This window comes from Pelodiscus sinensis, chromosome 2, assembly GCF_052426305.1.
Source record: "Pelodiscus sinensis isolate ZL-2025 chromosome 2, ASM5242630v1, whole genome shotgun sequence".
Classification (NCBI taxonomy): Eukaryota; Metazoa; Chordata; order Testudines; family Trionychidae; genus Pelodiscus; species Pelodiscus sinensis.
The window spans coordinates 45835039-45853368 of NC_143053.1; the positions used below are offsets into that span (position 1 = coordinate 45835039).

The window sequence follows — 18330 nt, forward strand, 5'->3', positions numbered from 1 at the left end:
CCTGATGGTGCATCGTTTGTACACATTTGAATTATGGGTTTTTTAATGGTTTTTTTTTTTTTGGTGAGGCTATTTTCAGGAAAGTCAGAAATCTCCTTCTTTTGGTTCTTTAAAATATGCAAATAAGAGGAAATTTTGTCCACTGAATCATTACATTAGGATATAGTAACATTGCCTTTATTACATGCAATAACAAAGGAAAGAGTTCCTTGTGCAGAAGGACAGTGCTGAAACAGCTCCAGCCTTATTATTCATTTGTAATAAGGTAGTGCCTCGCCATTTCCTCGCCAAGCATGTTATCAGTGTCATCCTATATGGAGCAGACCAGAAAACTCTTACTGTCAAAGGCCAGTAAGTCAAGCTATTTTATTCATCCATCTACTGAAAGCTCAGAGGAAGCAAAACTATGTCCATTTATGTATACGTGTTACATGGTTGCTTGTCCATCTGTACACCAATTAGCTGCTTACTATTTTCATACCTTCTAAATCATTAAAATGCTATAATAAAATAACCAAGCAGCCAAATTTCCCCTCAGTGACATATAATTTTTTCCCAGAGAGATGTATACACATTAGAGAATTTTAGCTAACAATAATTTTGCCTTTCATTTGGGTTCAGACAGGGCATTACAAAACAAGGGGTTATCATTAACCAGAATTATCAGATGAGGGCAGTGGAATAGATTTTAAAGGTACATTTTTTAAAGAAGACCACAGATTTCAAATGCTTTGGTTTTTAGATGCCTAAGTCAAGACACTTTGGCTACGTCTACACTGGCCCCTTCTTCGGAAGGGGCATGCTAATTTTGAACTTGGGAATAGGGAAATCCGCGGGGGATTTAAATATCCCCTGCGGGATTTAAATAAACATGGCCACTGCTTTTTTTCTGGCTTGAGGAAAAGCCGGAAAAAAGCGTCTAGACTGGTGCGATCCTCCGGAATAAAGCCTACTTCAAAGTAGGAATAAGAGATCCTCTGGAAAAGGGCTTTATTCCGGAGGATCGCGCCAGTCTAGACGCTTTTCCGGCTTTTCCCCAAGCTGGAAAAAAAGCGGTGGCCATGTTTATTTAAATCCCGTAGGGGATATTTAAATCCCCTGCGGATTTCCCTATTCCCAAGTTCAAAATTAGCATGCCCCTTCCGAAGAAGGGGCCAGTGTAGACGTAGCCCTTGAGTCTGAATTAGAAAAGTGCTCATCATTCACTTCAATGGGATACAATGGTAGATTAGCCACTGAGCCAACAGGCCTCATATCTAGGTGCCTCAGCCAACTGGAGGGGCCCAGAAAAATGGACACCTCTGCCTGATACTCCTGCCAGAAAGCAGGGTCAGAGCATGGGGGCTTGCTGCTTTCTGTCCACTCACCACTCCGGTCAGGGAGCAAAGTGAAGGCGCCGGGACCTACCCCACTCCCTTACTGGAGTGCCTGGTGAGCAGAGCGTAGCAAGCCCCCCCATCTCATTCCCACTCTCCACCCAGAGTGCTGGGTGGGTGCAGTGGGTGTACCCTGACCCTCCTCTCTGGCAGGAGCTGAGGGGCCCACCAAAAGTTAATCCACCCACCTGTGGTGAGATGCATAGAGTTAAGCATAAAAAAAACCACAGGAGACTTTTCAAAATCAGGTCTCACAATGAATCACTAGCAGAACTGGAAAAAGGCACTTTTTCCAGGACAGTCACCTGAGCCTATATGCATGGAAGTTATAGTGAGGCTGCTCCCAGTATATGGAAGAGACAAAGTGGGTGAGGTAATATAAGGTGTTTATGTATCTCTCATTAACAGAAGTTGGTTCATAAAAGATTCTGTCACTCGTATCTCTAATGTGATGCTATAAAGATACAGATGTTGGGTAATTTTTATCTTTCTTTCCAGCTGCAAAGCACCATCCAAAATATAATACAATATCTATACAGTATATGGGTAAAAAATGAGTATGGGCATATAAAAGTGCTTAGAAGTTCAAGGGTAGAAAAGGTTAATAAAAATAATATAATGTAATATATAAGACGAGGAAGAGAGAAATGCACTACTTCCTGTGGTACTAGAGGAATAAATAGATGAAAAATAATATAGGAAAATATATTTCCAACATCAGGAAATATTTTGTAGTGCTATCATCTGCTTTTGAGGACACTTTTGGAGGCTCAGGATGTTTTGCTAGTTCAGATAAGCATTGCAGTTTTAATGCAGCTTATTTGAACTAAACCCTGGACCTTTCATCTATTTAAAATGTCACTGTACTATTTTTACATACAGTAAATATGTTCCATAGTACTTATCGTTCTTATCCCTTTTTCAACATTCCAAACTGTTTGTGCTTCTGAGTCAGTTTTCTGATTGTACAGAAGGTGAACATGATGGTTTGTTTTACCATTTAAGTCTTCTCTAGGATTGGATTTGCCATCTGTAGATTTGAAACACTAATTCATAACATCTTTAATTTTAAAATGACTGAAGTGTTTTCCATGAAGAAAAAATTCAATTTTTCTTTTAAAAATTGTCTTCGCTTTTTGGGTTGAGCTGTTTTGGGTCAAAACTGATAAAGTAGCCTGAGATCTTTTATCCTCAGAATGTGAGTGAAAAAGACATTCATATTTGTAGAGTCTTATATGGATAGAAATGTGTAACTGCAGATGTGGATAATCATGGATAGACATTGGGATCCACAGATCTGCAAGGTTCTACTCCCAAGAGCCATTGAGGGGAGGGGAATGTAGTCCTGTTGGGACTCAGTCTCAGCACCCGATGAGAACAACTCTTCCTGGCAGTACAATTGGACTACCCTGCTGTCAGCCATGACATCTCCTGTCCAGGGTTGTATAGCTGGTAGTGGGGCAGTGAAGCTGTACTGTCAGGAATTGAAGGCTGCTATCAAATACCCCCTCACTCTTCTCTTCTGTAGACTAATAAGCCCAAATCCCTCAGCCTCTCCTTATAAGTCATGTGCTCCAGCCCCCTTATCATTTTTGTTGCCCTCCGCTGGACTTTTTTCAATGTGTCCTCATCCTTTCTTTAATGGGTTGGGGGAGGTGGGGTACAGAATCAGATACAATACTCCAGGTATGGCCTCACTAGTACTGAATAAAAGGGAATAATCACTTTTCTAGATCTGCTGGCAATGCTCCTACTAATGCACCCCAATATGCTATTAACCTTCTTGCCTACTAGGGCACATTGTTGACTCATATACAACTTCTCATGCACTGTAATCCCCAGCTCTTTTTCTGCTGACCTGTTAATTAGCCAGTCCGTACCCAGCCAGTAACGGTGCTTGGGTCTTCTGTCCCAAGTTCAGGATTCTGCACTTGTCCTTGTTTATTTCTTTTGTTCCTTGTCAGATTTCTTTTGGCCCAATCCTCCAATTTGTCTAGGTCACTATGGATCCCATCCCTACCCTCCAAACATGCCTACTTCTCCCCCTAAATTAGTGTCATCTTCAAACTTTCTGAGGGTATGTCTACACTACGGAGTTTTGTTGGAAAAACAGCCGTTTTTCTGACAAAACTTGAATTACATCCACACTGCAATCGCATTCTTTTGAAAGGAAATCAAAAGAACAAAGGGGTTTTTCTGACAGTGGTACTCCTCTTTCTATGAGGAAGAACGCCTTTTCTGAAAGAGCTCTTTCGGAAAAAGGCGCGTGTGGACGGGGAGAAGGGTTTTCTTTTGAAAGAAGAGGCCTTGAGGAAATAACACAGGCAGAGGCAGATGACTGTTTTGCGGAGCCCCGGGCAGCATAACTCTGCGGGGCCCTCCCCTTTGCCATGGCGCATGCACCGCGACGCCATGCACATGCGCGGTGGCGCCACGGCGCATGCGCGAGGCTTTTTTAAGTGCAGGGCCCGGGACGGCCACCCCGTTCGCCCTGCCCTGTATCCGCCCCTGAACACAGGTGCCCTTGTGGACATGCTATCCAAAGAAATCACAACTCTATAGTTCCTGTCTCCTGGTATCTTTTACAGCTGCAGGCACTCTGGATGAGCCTTGTGGCAGGAAGCCAGCCTTGAAGCAGCACCCTGACCATGTGGCTCTCCCTGCCACAAGCTTGCTCTCTGATGGCACAGCCACAAGCCCCCAGAGACTCTCCAAGCCCTCGAAGAGAGCAGCCCAAGGGGTCCCAGGACCCAGCCAGTGGGACCAAGAGGCAGGTACCCTCCTGGTGTGGAGCAGAGATCCTGTCCCTCCTCGAGCTGTGGGGTGAGGAGGAGACATTGCAGGATCTCCATGCCAAGTGCTGCAACACAGACATCTTTGAGTACATGGCTAAGTCCCTGGTGGAGCATGGACACCCACCCTAGAACTTAGAACAGGTCCAGAGTAAGGTCAAAGAGCTTCTACAGGAATACGTCAGGACCGGAGAGCGCAGCTCATGCTCAGGGGCAGGACCCCACACCTGTCCCTACTATCAGGAGCTTCACCAGTTCCTCAGGGGTGGGGAATCCATTTCCCCACCCTTTGTGGTGGACTCCAGCCTCAAGACCTCTGTCATTGCCCAGCTGGAGTTCACGGAGGGGAGGACCAGGGCCAGCAGGAGGAGAAGGAGGAGACAGACACCATCACCCTGTTCCTGGAGCCAGTGCCTGTGAACCAGAATGTCTCCCAGGCCTCGTCTGATGCTGGGGAGTGATTTTCAGGTGAGTGCTCTCAGTTTGTCACACACACAGGATGGGGGAGGTAGGTGCACAGGGGGCAGGGTGCGAGCATCGCTCGGGCTGCTTGGGCTGGACATCATGCTGCAATCTGTGCATGTGAAACCACGAGCAGCATTAGTATGTGCTACGTGGACTCAAAAGGCAGCCCCTGAACACGGATGGGATCCTGCTGCCAGGCTCAGGGGAGGCCATGCACGTCGAGCCTGGGGGGGGAGGGGATGTTTGTCGACCCCAGGGAGGGCCAGGCTGCTCCCAGCTCCTCTGCTGCCCATGAGGGGATCATACCGTGGCTGGACACTTCCCTTGCCTGCTGTTCTTGGGGGGCAAGCGAGCAGCATGGTTTCCTGGGAACCTCAGGGCCCCTGTGAGGCACATGGCCTTGCTCCCAGGACATCCTCCTCCTGTAGCCCAAGGACTGTTGGTTGCTGCTCACAGAGGAGGGTCTGCACGGATGATTGACAATATCTTCCTCTTTGTGTTCTCCACTGCCGGACCAGTCAGGACTGAAGAGTTAGCCATGCCACCTGAGCCAGCTGCCAGAGCCCAGGGGCCCAAAAGCACACCCACCTGCTGTCACTGCTCCTGCCTACCACCCTCCTGCCCCCCATGCTATGCCCATTCTCCCTTTCCCTTCCCCCCTCTGCTTCCTCCTCAAACAATGCCCATGCCCTTTCCCCATGTGATGCTTATGCCCCTTCCCTCTGCTCCCTGCCATCCCTGATCCCGCTCCAGCCGCCCCCCATTCCCACTCTCCTGTGGTCCCTGATCCACCCAATCCCAGCTCCAATGAGGTCCCTGCATCTGAGGTGACACATCTAGCCACCCCCCCCATGCCACTCCGAGCCCCCTCCTCCTCCAGGTTATGAGCTCCCCTCCCCATCTTCTTTAATGAAAGATCAATACAGACTTTGTTTTGTTGGAAACCAAATAGGTGTTTTTATTGAGAAGTCAGGGAAGGGGCGAAGGGAGGGGCTGTGATGTGGAAGGGATAGGTCAGCAAGCCAGAGGCCCCTGGTGAGAGTTACTGGGGTCCTTGAGAGAACCTCTCCCTTAGAGCCTCTCGGATGCACCCCCTAGCCTGATGAACCTGGCGGATGGCAGCTGTCCACAGCTTCTCGAAGTGTTGCCCCTTGCAGATGGCATCTGCCCCCCACCCTGGGAGGAAGGCCTCCCCGTTCCTCTCCACAATGTTGTGGAGGTCACAACATATCACGATCACCTCAGGGTTGTTGTGCTCCCCAATGTCGAGGTGGGTCAGCAGGTACCTGAACTACATCTTGAGGTGACCGAAGACGCACTCAGCGTGGATCCTGGTCCAGTTCAGGCGGGCATTAAATTGGTCCCTGCTAGGGTATAGGTGTCCAATATTAGACTTCATGAGCCATGGCATGAGGGGGTAGGCCACGTCACCCATGATGCATAATAGCACCAGCATGTCCCCAACTGCTAGTTCATGGCGGGGGGAGAATGTGCCCACCTCCAGCTTCACATACAGGCTAGAGTTTCAAAAGATGTGGGCATTGTGTGCCCTGCCCAACCACCCGACAAAAATGTCTGTGAACTGTCCACGGTCGACCAGGGCCTTCAGCACCATGGAGAAGTAGCCCTTCCTATTAATATACTGGGCTGCTCAATGCTCAGGTTTATAGATCAGTATGTGGATCCCATCTATGACTCCAGCAGTTTGGGAAACCCAGGAGAGCAAATTCAGCCATAATTGGGTCCAGGTCTCCCAGACAGATGACCCTCTGCAGTAGGATCGAGTAGATGGCCCTCACCACCTGCAGAAGGAGACCATAAAACAGAGAATGAGAAAGGGAGTGTCTGAGCCCTTGGGAGGTTACCTTCCTCATCCAGTAAGGATCCCACACTTTCTCTGACCACCCTCCAATTGCTAACATGCCCGTAAGAACCTTCTTGTTACCCTTCACATTCCTTACTAGCTACAATTTCAATTATGCTTTGGCCTTTCTGATCATACCCCCTGCAATCTCAAGCAATATATTTATACTTCTCCCTAGTCATCTGTCCAAGTTTCCACTTTTCGCAAGCTTCCTTTTTGTGTTTAAGCTCACCAAAGATTTCACCTTAAGCCAACCTAGTTGCCTGCCATATTTGCTTTTCTTACTGCACATTAGGATAGTTTGTTCCTTCACCTTCAATAAGATTCCTTTAAAATACAGCCAACTCTCCTGGAACCCTGGATTCCTTTCCCCATCCTTCCCCGAGGGAATCAAAGGCTGCTTTTTTAAGTCCAGCTTCTGTATTTTCCCGCTCTCCTTTCTTCCTTTGGTCAGGATCCTTAACTTGACCATCTCATGATTACTGCTTTCCAGGATTGCCCGCCACATCTACTTCCCCTACAAATTCTTCCCTGTTTGTGAGTACAATGGCCCCTGGCTGGTTTCTTCAGCACTTGTACCAAGAAGTTGTCCCCAACATTCTCCAATAAATTCCTTGATTGTCTGTGTACTGCTGTATTGGTCTCCCAAAAGTTGTCAGAGTGATTGAAGTCCCCTGTGAGAACTGGGGCCTGTGATGTGGAAGCTTCTGTTAGTTGTCTGAAGAAACCCTCATCTACCTCCTCCACCTGATCTGGTGGTCTATAGCAGACATCCACCATGACATTACACTTGTTGCTCCTGTATCTAAACTTCACCCAAAGACTCTCAAGAGGCTTTTCTCCCATTTTGTACAGAAGCTCTGTGCAACCATGCTGTTCTCTTACATACAGTGCGTCTCCTCCACCTTTTCTCCTCCTCCTGTCTTTTCTGAACAGTTTATACCCTTCCATGACAGTGCTCCAATCATGAGATTCATCCCACAAAGTCAACTGCTTTTCAATGTATAAGTATAATTGGTGGGTACTTTTAAATATCAGGGCATCAAACCCAGTTTTTACTGTATATTACTCAGAATGAAAGCTTCAAAAGAGAAGACAGAAAGACAGAGGGGAGGAGAACAGAGAGAGAGCTTCTGATGAGGGCCTAAGCATGGCTCAGAAATTATAGTCATTGAAACAATATTTTGGCATTACAGATAATACATATCTTGTTGAAATTAGTTTACGGTCTCTATCTTGTCCTTTGTGACTCCTTTTGCTGGCAGAATATGAAGTTGTTAATTAAACTAGTCAGTGACTATACATTGTACGTTGATTTACAACATGAAGAGCTAAATGAATTCCTTACTTGCTCAGCTCAGCCAATTTCAAAGTGGTTTCTTTTAATCTTCATTTACAGGAATTTCAGTCTTGCTAATATTTATGGCAAGCTGTCTGTTGCAGTGATGGGTTGCAGCACCTTTTGAAAGATGTAATATGGACTTGGCACTTGTAATTTCTAGAGCACAAAATCAATTCAGCAAGGTTAGGCACCCCATAGGTGGCTATGAACTGAACAGTTGTCCTACATTGCAGTATCTATAGCTAGAACATTGGTATTTAGTTCAAAAGAGGTTAGTTTATATAGCTCACTCTTGGTCACAGTCAATACAAAGCTATAGAGCAAAAATCAAGCCTAGAACAAAAAATTCTGCTTAATAATCTTTATTTCCCTTGCTTTAAAAACAATATATGATTCATTAGAATGATCATGTTAACACAGATAGTAACTCTCTTGTTGTCACAAAGTAGCAAGATCTATTTATTTCAGCTGGGAGATCAACAGAATTGCCAGGGCCCTGGGCAAGGTGTGTGTGTGGGGGAGAGAATGGCTCCACGCTTCTGGAAGAGGCGGGTCCTTAGGCAAAGCGGGTGGGGTTGGAGGCTAACCTGCCCTGCCTGCCCTTCTGCACAGACCAGAATGCACCGCTCAGGACTCTGGTGGTGATTTAAAGGACCTGGGGCCACTACTGGTGACTGGGAATGCTGGGCCCTTTTAAATCACTCTACCTTGGGACTGTTTCCCCTTTGCTCCCCTTTTCCTGAACATCAGTCTTTTTTTGAGCTAAATGTCACTGTAATTTTAATTAACTGCTTGTATTGAACACATTATACCAGAGCACTTGCCCCTTAAAATTCCTAACACTAAGCTAATTTAATAGATGTTTCCATGATCATTTGCAAATTCCCACATGAATCTTGCCTCCACATCCAGTAATTGTGGTCAGAAAAAGCTCGTTGGGACATTGCACTAGATTTAAATGTTCTGCTTGTATCACATCTGCCACTAGTGAAGCAAATCAAGGCAATTCTGAAACATTAATTTGTTATTTGCTTCTACAAAGAAGCCAAAGTAATAGGATGACATGAATAAATTCAGTTGATAACTGCACCACCATGCTGACATACGGAAGCCACATTAAATTCTATTTCCTTCTATTATTCTTCATCAGGTATATGGCTGCTGTATCCATTATGAACACATAACTCCATTTAAAGATGAACTAAGGAAGCCAAGCACACATTGCATCTAGTCATCTGTTTGTTAAAGAAAATGTAATGGTAAGAGTATACCTTTTCATAAGCTTTGTTTTACTATAGTAGAGATGTCACTTAATTGCTTCTGTTCTTTATGCTGCCACTGTTTAATACATGAATTCTCTTTGAATGGCTGAGCAGTACAATGGTTTGTGAAGGTTAATTTTGAAAATTGATAGGATTTGTTATAGTGATTTGTAACATCATAGATAGATGAAGGAAACAATATCTCATTAGCTGCAATTGTATTTTCATGTTATCATTTTTCCTTACCTATTGTGAAGGGACAGATATAAAAAGGCAAAAGAAGAACCTGCCATTAAATGACTTGGAAAAGAGGAAATAACTGCTTTCAGAACAGGCTAAATGAAGAAAGCTGATGCAGCGCCAGGCTGTTGCATTATGCATCTCTCCAAGATCACCTATCCACATGAAAAAGTTCATACATGAGAGCATTACTGAGCATGTACATATGTGAATAAAATGACATTGTGGATAGTGAAAGATGCCTAGCAGTGAGACACCAGGGTTATGGATGTATTATGTGTGACTAAATAGGCAGAATTTATAATAGAATGTGTCAAACATTCACACGGTAACATTTTAAAAACACTTAAGTGAGTTAGGAGCTTTTGAAAATTGGACTTGTGCTCCTAATTCAGGGGTGGGCAAATACTGGCCAGAAGACTGGATCGTCCACTAGGATTAGTTCCTGGCATGTCCCCACCGCTATATAGACTTGGTATCAACAATCGCAGCTCCCATTGACCACTGATTGCTGTTCCTAGCAATAGTAGCTACTGTAAGCAGTGTCCCGGGGTTAATCCTTGGCTAACTGCTGCTGTGATATTGCCCACCCCCGGAAATATTTCCGTTTCAAGGAAAGATTAATTATCTTGGAAAATTCATACTTAATATATATACTTTGGAGAAAGCGTTGAGAAAACTCCTGGGCTGTGTCTACATTGGCACCCTTTTCCGGAAAAGGGATGCTAATGAGACAAGTCAGAATTGCAAATGCCGCGGGGGATTTAAATATCCCCCGCAGCATTTGCATGAACATGGCTGCCGGTTTTTTCTGGCTAGGGGCTTTGCCGGAGAAAAGTGCCAGTCTAGATGGGATCTTTCAGAAAAAAAAGCCTTTTCCGGAAGATCCCTTATTCCTGATTTTAAGAGGAATAAGGGATCTTCCGGAAAAGGCTTTATTTTCCGAAAGATCCCGTCTAGACTCGCGCTTTTCTCCGGCAAAGCCCCGAGCCAGAAAAAAGCGGCAGCCATGTTCATGCAAATGCCGCGGGGGATATTTAAATCCCCCATGGCATTTGCAATTCCGACTTGTCTCATTAGCATCCCTTTTCCGGAAAAGGGTGCCGATGTAGACACAGCCCTGGAGAGTAAAAGTGAATAGTATTGGAATCCAGAATGGGAGGAATCATGGGAAGGTTTAAAACAACAACTGTTACAGGAACCATTGTGGAAGTTCTATGCCCCAGGTAGGACTGTTAAAATCTCATCAGAGGCTTCACCATGTGGGTTAGGAAATGTGATTTTACAAAGGCAAGAGAATTGTTGGCAGTCAGTGGCATAAGCATTTGTTGGCAGTCAGCGGCATAAACCAGATCCACATAGAAAAGGAGCTTCTAAGGAATATTATTACATCGGTATCTTTAGGGACAGACAGTGGAAGCCCCTGATAGCTCTATTTAGCTAGTTGCTAAATGATAGTACCATGAGTATTCAAAGACTGATGATAAAGCTACAAAAGTATGACTGTGTTCTGACCTACATGCTTGTAAATTCATGTTCACTGCAGATGCACTTTCCAGAGAAGTGGTTCCCACAAAACCTGCCAATACCTTAGAGACATGCAAGATGCAAGAGAGATGCAAGCCTATGTATGCATGACTGTAAAGTCAACTCCCTTAACAGTTAGGCAACTGCAACAAATAAGAGATGAAATGGAGGATGATGAATAACTGGGAAGCCTTAAAGAAGTGATCATTAAAGAATCACCTGAAGAAATAAGCAGTTGCCGTCCAAGCCTAAGAGACTATCGGAACTGCAGACATGAACTGAATGAGACAGATGGGATGATTTTCAAGGGCAGTAAGGTTGTGATTCCAATGATTCTCTGAAAGGAAATGCTACAGAAGATTCATGAGGGTCATTTAGAAATTGAGAAGTGCAAACAACAAGCACGACAGGTGCTATATTGCCATAGATCAATCACAACATCACTAATGAGGTAGCAAACTCTTTTTTCTGCTTGAAAAATCAAGCCATACCAAAAGACAGAGCCACTGAGACATCAAACAGTTCCACTAAGGCCTTATGAGAAGGTCGACACTGACTTATTTACCTGACAATGAAAGGATTATTTAATAGTCACAGATTATTATTCTTGGTATCCAGAAGATTGCCTATTGCACAGGACCAATAGTAAGTCAATGGCAGTTGACATGAAGGGAATCCTTTCTCCAGACATTGTCTTCCAGATAAAGTCTTAAAATAATGGGCCACAATTTTCCAATGTAGATTTCAGGCAATTTGCCACAGATTGGGATTTTCATCAAAATCATCAAGTCCAAATAACCCGCAAGTCAAATGGAATGTGCAAAGGTCTATACAGGCAGTAAAGAACGTTATGAAAAAACCCCAAAACTTTTGACAAAGGGTGATTTGTATAAAAATATGTATTGGTCCACCAAATAACACTTCTGAAGAATGGCTTTTCTCCAGCTGACTTTTTAATGGGAAGAAGGATTAGATCTAATTTACCAGTTACTGAGAATTTGCTGAAATTTCATAAAAATGAAACAATATGAAGATAAAAGAAAATTAGAAGTGGAAGGAGGAATATTATTTTGAGAAATAGACACATGACTCCAATCTCTTCATGCTAGTGATAGAGGAATGCCTGAGGAATCATACCTCTAATACTTGGTTAATTATTTTTTCTTGAAGAGGAACAATGTAGAGGTATGTTTATGAAAGACTGTGATTTGGAGATGCTTCCTCATAAGGGACTGTGTTGTGAGATTGGAAATTTGGGATGTGCCTTGGAAGTGAGTGCTGGAAACAATGCACTGCTGTGTGCAGCAGCTCACCAGAGATGCTCTCAAGTTTGCTTTATTAAAGTTTTATTTCATACTCATTCACTGGTTTGTTATTTCATGAATCCCAAGATTGTTACATAGACAAGGAAATAATTGCCATTTCACAAAAGTTAATGTCTGATTATGTTCTCACTGAAATCAATGGGAAAAATAAGTTTTTCAAATATAAACAGTGTACGAGTTTTTCAGGAGGTTTGAATAGTACAGGCTGGAAGTCCCTGGTCCAGCACCCTCAGGACCTGACTGGTCCTGGATGTGGGATTTACCAGACCAGGGGAGATCATATATGTCTACACTGCTACCAGCTGCCTCCAGCCCTGGCCCAGCCACTGGCCTCCTTGCTGATCCCCCTTGCCACCAGCCTTGTTGCCTTGCTGGTCCTCCCACTTCCTTTCCTGCTATTCTGGGCAGCTCAGCTTCCTGCACACTGGGCGCCTGGCCCCATCGGACAGCCCCACTGTGGCACACAGAGCTCCTGGCCCCGATGGGCAGCCCCGTTGCGGTACACTGGTCTCCTGGCCCTGCGAGGCAGCCCTACTGGGTTGTGTGTGGCTGCCCAGATGCGGTGTGCCAGGCAGCCCAGCTGCAGGGAGACAGGCAGCCCATCTGTGGGGAGCCCAACCACCAGCCCTCACCTGAGACTTTCTAGTCCTGGAACATCCGTGGTCCTGCTGGACAGTGGAAGTTACCGGACCAGGGAATCCCAGATTACAGAGGTTCAACCTGTAGTGAAAATCTGGAGGAGTAATAATAAGCTGTTTCTGAGCTAGAGGGAAGCAAAAATGTCAAAAATAAGTCAACATTGTAAACTTAATTATTTTTAAATGTACTGTAACTCAACAATGACTTCATCAGTTTTCTGAAGACTTTGCATCAATAGTCTCCTTTTTCTTCAGATTAAATCTGGAAAATTTCCAGTCAAACCAAAGCTATTGGTGGATGAATGTAAGACTATTTAATGGAAGATGTTTGGAATCTGAAGTCCAGAGAATAATCCTGTGTTTGTATGTATTGTAGGAAACATTTTCCCCAATATTAAAAAATCCATTTGCCTAACTATATACATTTACAACATGTCTTCTATAAAAATGAAATTTAAACCAGATCAGAATAGATTAAATCCCGATTTACCTACTGACTTTTTATATGGCCAAATTACTTGTTGAAGTCAATGGGAGCTTGCCTGAGTAAAGACTTCAAAGATTTCCTCCATGCAAGCACATTAAATATCACTTGGCAATAAGGCTAGTCATAGCTAGATAATTCATTCATCCTATCTGAACATACCCCACATGCCTAATGCATATATTTGATTTTGGGGCTAGTAGTAAGCATTACAAATTCAAAATGTGTATATTTTGGCTTTGCACTGGCACACTTTGGCACAGCTCTGAAAACAGAATAGGAAGCTAAACACTCTGTTCTAATCTCAGCATTGATGCCTTTCTACATCATTGTCCAGAGATGTAAAATGTAGAGCTAGTAAAAAACAGGGACACACTTTAGCCTTGTTTAAAGAAATCACAGTGAAGAAATTTTACGTAAAGTCTTAAGTCAATTGGAGTTGAATGTGATCAACACTTTATAGGATTTGTGGCAAATCTTCAGTGATTAGGAATATTTTCTTATGATGTAGATGAGAGATGCTAATAGCATGAAGGAAGGATGTACTCTGTAGCTAATTTATAATAATTTAACAAATTTAATCTACCTCTTTAGCAAAGTTCCATGAATGTCCTACCCAAATGAGAACTGTCTTGAGTGAGATAAAAAACAATCTCTTGCTAATGCTTGTCTGAATATTAGAGCAATTATATTTCTTCCTGTGACAGAAACAATCTTTCTTACAAAGGCTGGCATATAAATGAGACCTCTATTAAAACACATATTATGCTTCTATACTTGAAAGAAGAATGTCATCTTTAAAAGAAAATTAAGTGAAATGTACATCATTAAGTTCTGGTTTGGTTTTGCATTTTAAATTTATTCACTGTATAAAAGTTTGGTTCAGGGATGGAGGAAAGTAAGTCTTTCTCTCAGTTGTAACCTTTGAGAAAACAAATCTGTCACAGTGAATGAACCAATTGGTTTCTCAGCACAACATGTATCCTTGAGGACAAGGTAGCATAATTTTCATTTCAGAACTTTATGGACATTAATTCTGAAGTGTCTATTGAACTTAATTAGTGAAATTATTATGCTTTAGTTTGACTTTTGAAAAATGCCAGTGAATCAAACATTAGGCTTTAGCAAGAACAGTATTAGTCACTGTGAAGGATCACGTGTCTCTTTGTAGCTCATTACATTTTTATCAAGCCTAGATGACAAGATGATAGAAGGACTCTTACATTTCCTATTTTGCCCCAGATTTGATGAGCTATGTTAACGCATTTCCTAAATCACTTTGGGTTGAAGTTAAACACACTACTGTGTGCTTCTCATAGTTGTGAGTAATATTATGCCTGCAATGGAACTATGAAGTGTTGCAGTTACTCTCTGTTCCAGAATTTTAAATACACAATCAAAACTATAACAGAGCAATTAAGAGAAATATACTGATACCAATCTCAATGGGTTAGGATTTTGTAGGTTCATATGTATTGATTGGTTTTAAAGCAATTGCTTATGTTTATGGTGCTTTGGGTGTGTTAGTTATTTGTAATATTTAAATTTACTTCACATGTTCTTGAAGTAAAGGTCAAATAAGATATTTGAACAGTATTCTGAAAAGTGGTCACTACTCATGTCTTGCCCAATTTTAGATGTCCAATTCAATGTGTTTTATTGAGTGCCCAAAAACTAGGGTATTTAGAGGCCAGTTTTGAAAATGTTGGTCCCCCTAACTAATTTAGGGACAACTCCTGCTCCTATGGAATTTGGCAAATAAATCCATATTTGACTTCAACAGACACATGACCACATCAAGTACTTCAAGCACTGGGTGGAAATGAAAGATTTTACAGGGGCTCTATTCATTCGAAGGGATGGAGTAATCTGTAATCAATTACGAGATGATCTCATAGCCTAATTTTCCCTTTGGATATTGTTCATTGGCAATTTTGGTTTATGGCAGTTCTAAACAGACTGCGAGAGTTTGGTAGTCTTCTCTCAGTGAGATTAAAAAAAAGCTCTATAGATTGCAATAGAGGGTAACTACAGTGGGAACATCTACTAGGAAAATAAAATATATTTGATTAATCACAAGGTACAGACTGCTGAAAAACTGTGTCATTGCAGCAAAATGTGTTACCCAGACATGGTCTTTGTTTGCCCTCTTTCAAACTAACTACTGTAGCAATGAGTCATTTTCATTTTCTTCTACTGCACAAGAAGAAAGCAAGATGGTTAATCAGCCAAATCACCCTTCTTTTGAATACAACAATAGATCTAGAAACCAATTAGTAAGGCATCACAAAGCTGTAGTCTGGCAGTAAGTGGGTGCAGAGAAACGTGGCCTGGGAGGACGGCAGATTTTTTCTCCTCCACCAGGTCATTCTGACAGCACCAGCTGTTTTTTGGTTACATTTAAAACATAATGATATTCAGGATGAGGATACACATGCTGTTCTATCGCTGAGAGTGTAAATTAGCTGCTTGCTCACTTCTGACATGCGTGGGTTTTATTTGAAAGGGAACTTTGATTAAACTCCTCTTAACAAAGCAGACTATGTAATAACAGCCCTGTAAAACTGGCTGACCAAACAGAGAGAGAAGATTCATGAGAGGCTATTGAATGGTGTAAAGAGGGGTCTGTTTCAACAAATGCTGAAAAGTAGACACTCCCTGTGAGATGATGTGACAGCCTTATATGCCTGATCCTATGCCCACTGAAATCAGTGAGAGCCAAAAGGGACCATCATGTAATCAAATCTGATTTCCTCTATAACATAGGCCAGCCTATGGTTGCCAGCTGTGTAGTTTTTTTCTGGAAGTCCAGCTGGAAAGGGACCTGACAGAGACCAGTCTATACTATTGACTGGACATCAGAAGTCTAGTTACCTGAATTAACATCTGCTTCCATTCCACTGCTAGGAGGGTGAGAAGAGCAGCCCAGCTGCTCAGGAACTGCATAGCTGGCGCAGAAAGAGATACTAACAGCCAGCAGAAGGGATCCTGAAGCACATAGGAGCAGGGTTCGTGGCTAGACTGCCCAGGCCCCCTTCACACCCTCTTTTGTGCCTTCCCCACCTTACCCTAGTTACCTCTCCATTCCCCAGAGCATAACTATCCCTCCCCCGTCCTACCCCATTCACTCATCCCTGGAGTGTGTCCCTCCCTCAAATGTTCTGTTCTAATCATGTCACCATCACTAGAGCCCTGTTCAGTTGTCAGGATGAGGGAGATGGAGAGAGCAGTGAGCAATGGATGGGGAAGCAGGGGAGATTCCATTGCTCGGTATCTAGTTTTCAGAAGTAGAAAAGCTGGCCACCCTAACCAGCCAGCACCTGCACACTAAAACCAGCAACTTAGATGCGACCAAAATATTATAATCCATAAGACTCTGTGGGTATGTCTACACTAGCTCATTAATTTGAGCTAGGTAGGCAAATCAGGCAACTGGAGTTGTAAATAAAGCCCAGGATATAAATATCCTGGGCTTTATTTGCATGTTCCCGTCTGGCCGCCTTTTTAAATCCCCCTTAGTTTGAACAAACTGCCCGCGGCTACATGTGGCAGTTTAAAGTTAATCCTTAAGGACTTAGTTCGGATTAACTTTAAACTGCTGCATGTAGCCGTGGGCAGTTCGTTCGAACTAAGGGGGATTTAAAAAGGCGGCCGGACGGGAACATGCAATAAAGCCCGGGATATTTAAATCCCGGGCTTCATTTGCAACTCCAGTTGCCTGATTTGCCTACCTAGCTTGAATTAACGAGCTAGTGTAGACATACCCTAAAATATTATGGGCGGAGGAACCAAGCTGTCTATTAAACCAGGTATGATCTCAGCAGCAGCAAGCAAGAAAATAACTGTGCTCATGCCTCTGACAAGGATAAGAATTGATAATGAAGGAGGGCTCCAAGCTGTAGACCTAATTCAGAACAGGGGTACTGCAACAGGGGACTACCGGAGACCATGGCTTTTATAAGCCCTACTATATTTTTACTAGCCATAATGGCGAAGGACAGGGAGAAGGTGTAATATAACATGTTCTGGGGGCACAGCTGAGAGAGTCAAATCAGAGAAAATTGCTTAGAAACAGGGCTACTTACAGCCCAAAAATGTGCATCCTCCTCTATAAGGCACCAAACCAATCACAAAAAGCACTTTTGTTTGTCACACTGACCAGCAAGAAGTCAGACAAGCAATCCCCTAAACACTCCAGCTTCTTTTGTGCCACAACCAGTACCATGCATTACACAGATGGGAGGATAGGAAAACCAATCTCAGCAAAACCAAGCAGATTCTTTCATTCCCAAAGGACCAGCCACATTTCCAGGTAAAGTTATACCTCAGATCTTACGCAAAAGAGGCCAATCCTTTAGAATCTAAAATCTAAGGCTGTGTCCAGACTCAGGGGTTTTTTCGAAAAAAGTAGCCCTTTTTCGAAAAAACTTCCCCTGCGTCCAGACTCAAGCCGCGTTCTTTCGAAATTAATTCGAAAGAACGCGGCTTTTCTTTCGATGGCAGTAAACCTCATTTCACGAGGAAGAACGCCTTCTTTCGAAAGTTCCTCTTTCGAAACAAGGCGTTCTTCAATGTAAATAGGGCTTCTTCAAAAGAGAGCATCCAGACTCACTGGATGCTTTCTTTCGAAAAAGCAAGCCGCTTTTTCGAAATTTCTCCGTGCAGTCTAGACGCTCTCTTTCGAAAGACGCTCTTTCGAAAGATGCTTTCGAAAGAGCCTCTTTCAAAAGAAGCCTGCAGTCTAGACATAGCCTAAAGGAGGGAGGGAGGGAGGGAGGGAGGGAGAGAAAGAAAGAAAGAAAGAAAGAAAGAAAGAAAGAAAGAAAGAAAGAAAGAAAGAAAGAAAGAAAGAAAGAAAGAAAGAAAGAAAGAAAGAAAGAAAGGTTGAGAGTAAAATGGTTAAAGGAACACATTACATACACTAATTACAAAGTTCCTGGTGCAGGATTGTAGCAGAGATGGAAAAGTCTGCTGTCTTTTAAGTCTCTGGAATACATTCTTTGTTCCTCGTGTTC

The 18330-nt window shown here is 43.3% G+C and overlaps 1 long non-coding RNA gene across 1 annotated transcript in view; it reads left to right on the plus strand.

The window, feature by feature from the left end:
- LOC112544022 (uncharacterized) overlaps nucleotides 1–13923 on the plus strand; it is a 225366-nt gene extending 211443 nt beyond the window's left edge. The window contains exons 4-5 of the long non-coding RNA XR_016348703.1: nucleotides 8990–9098; nucleotides 10888–13923. This is a non-coding gene — a long non-coding RNA (uncharacterized LOC112544022). The remainder of the gene's footprint in view (nucleotides 1–8989; nucleotides 9099–10887) is intronic.
- Nucleotides 13924–18330: the final 4407 nt, after the last annotated feature.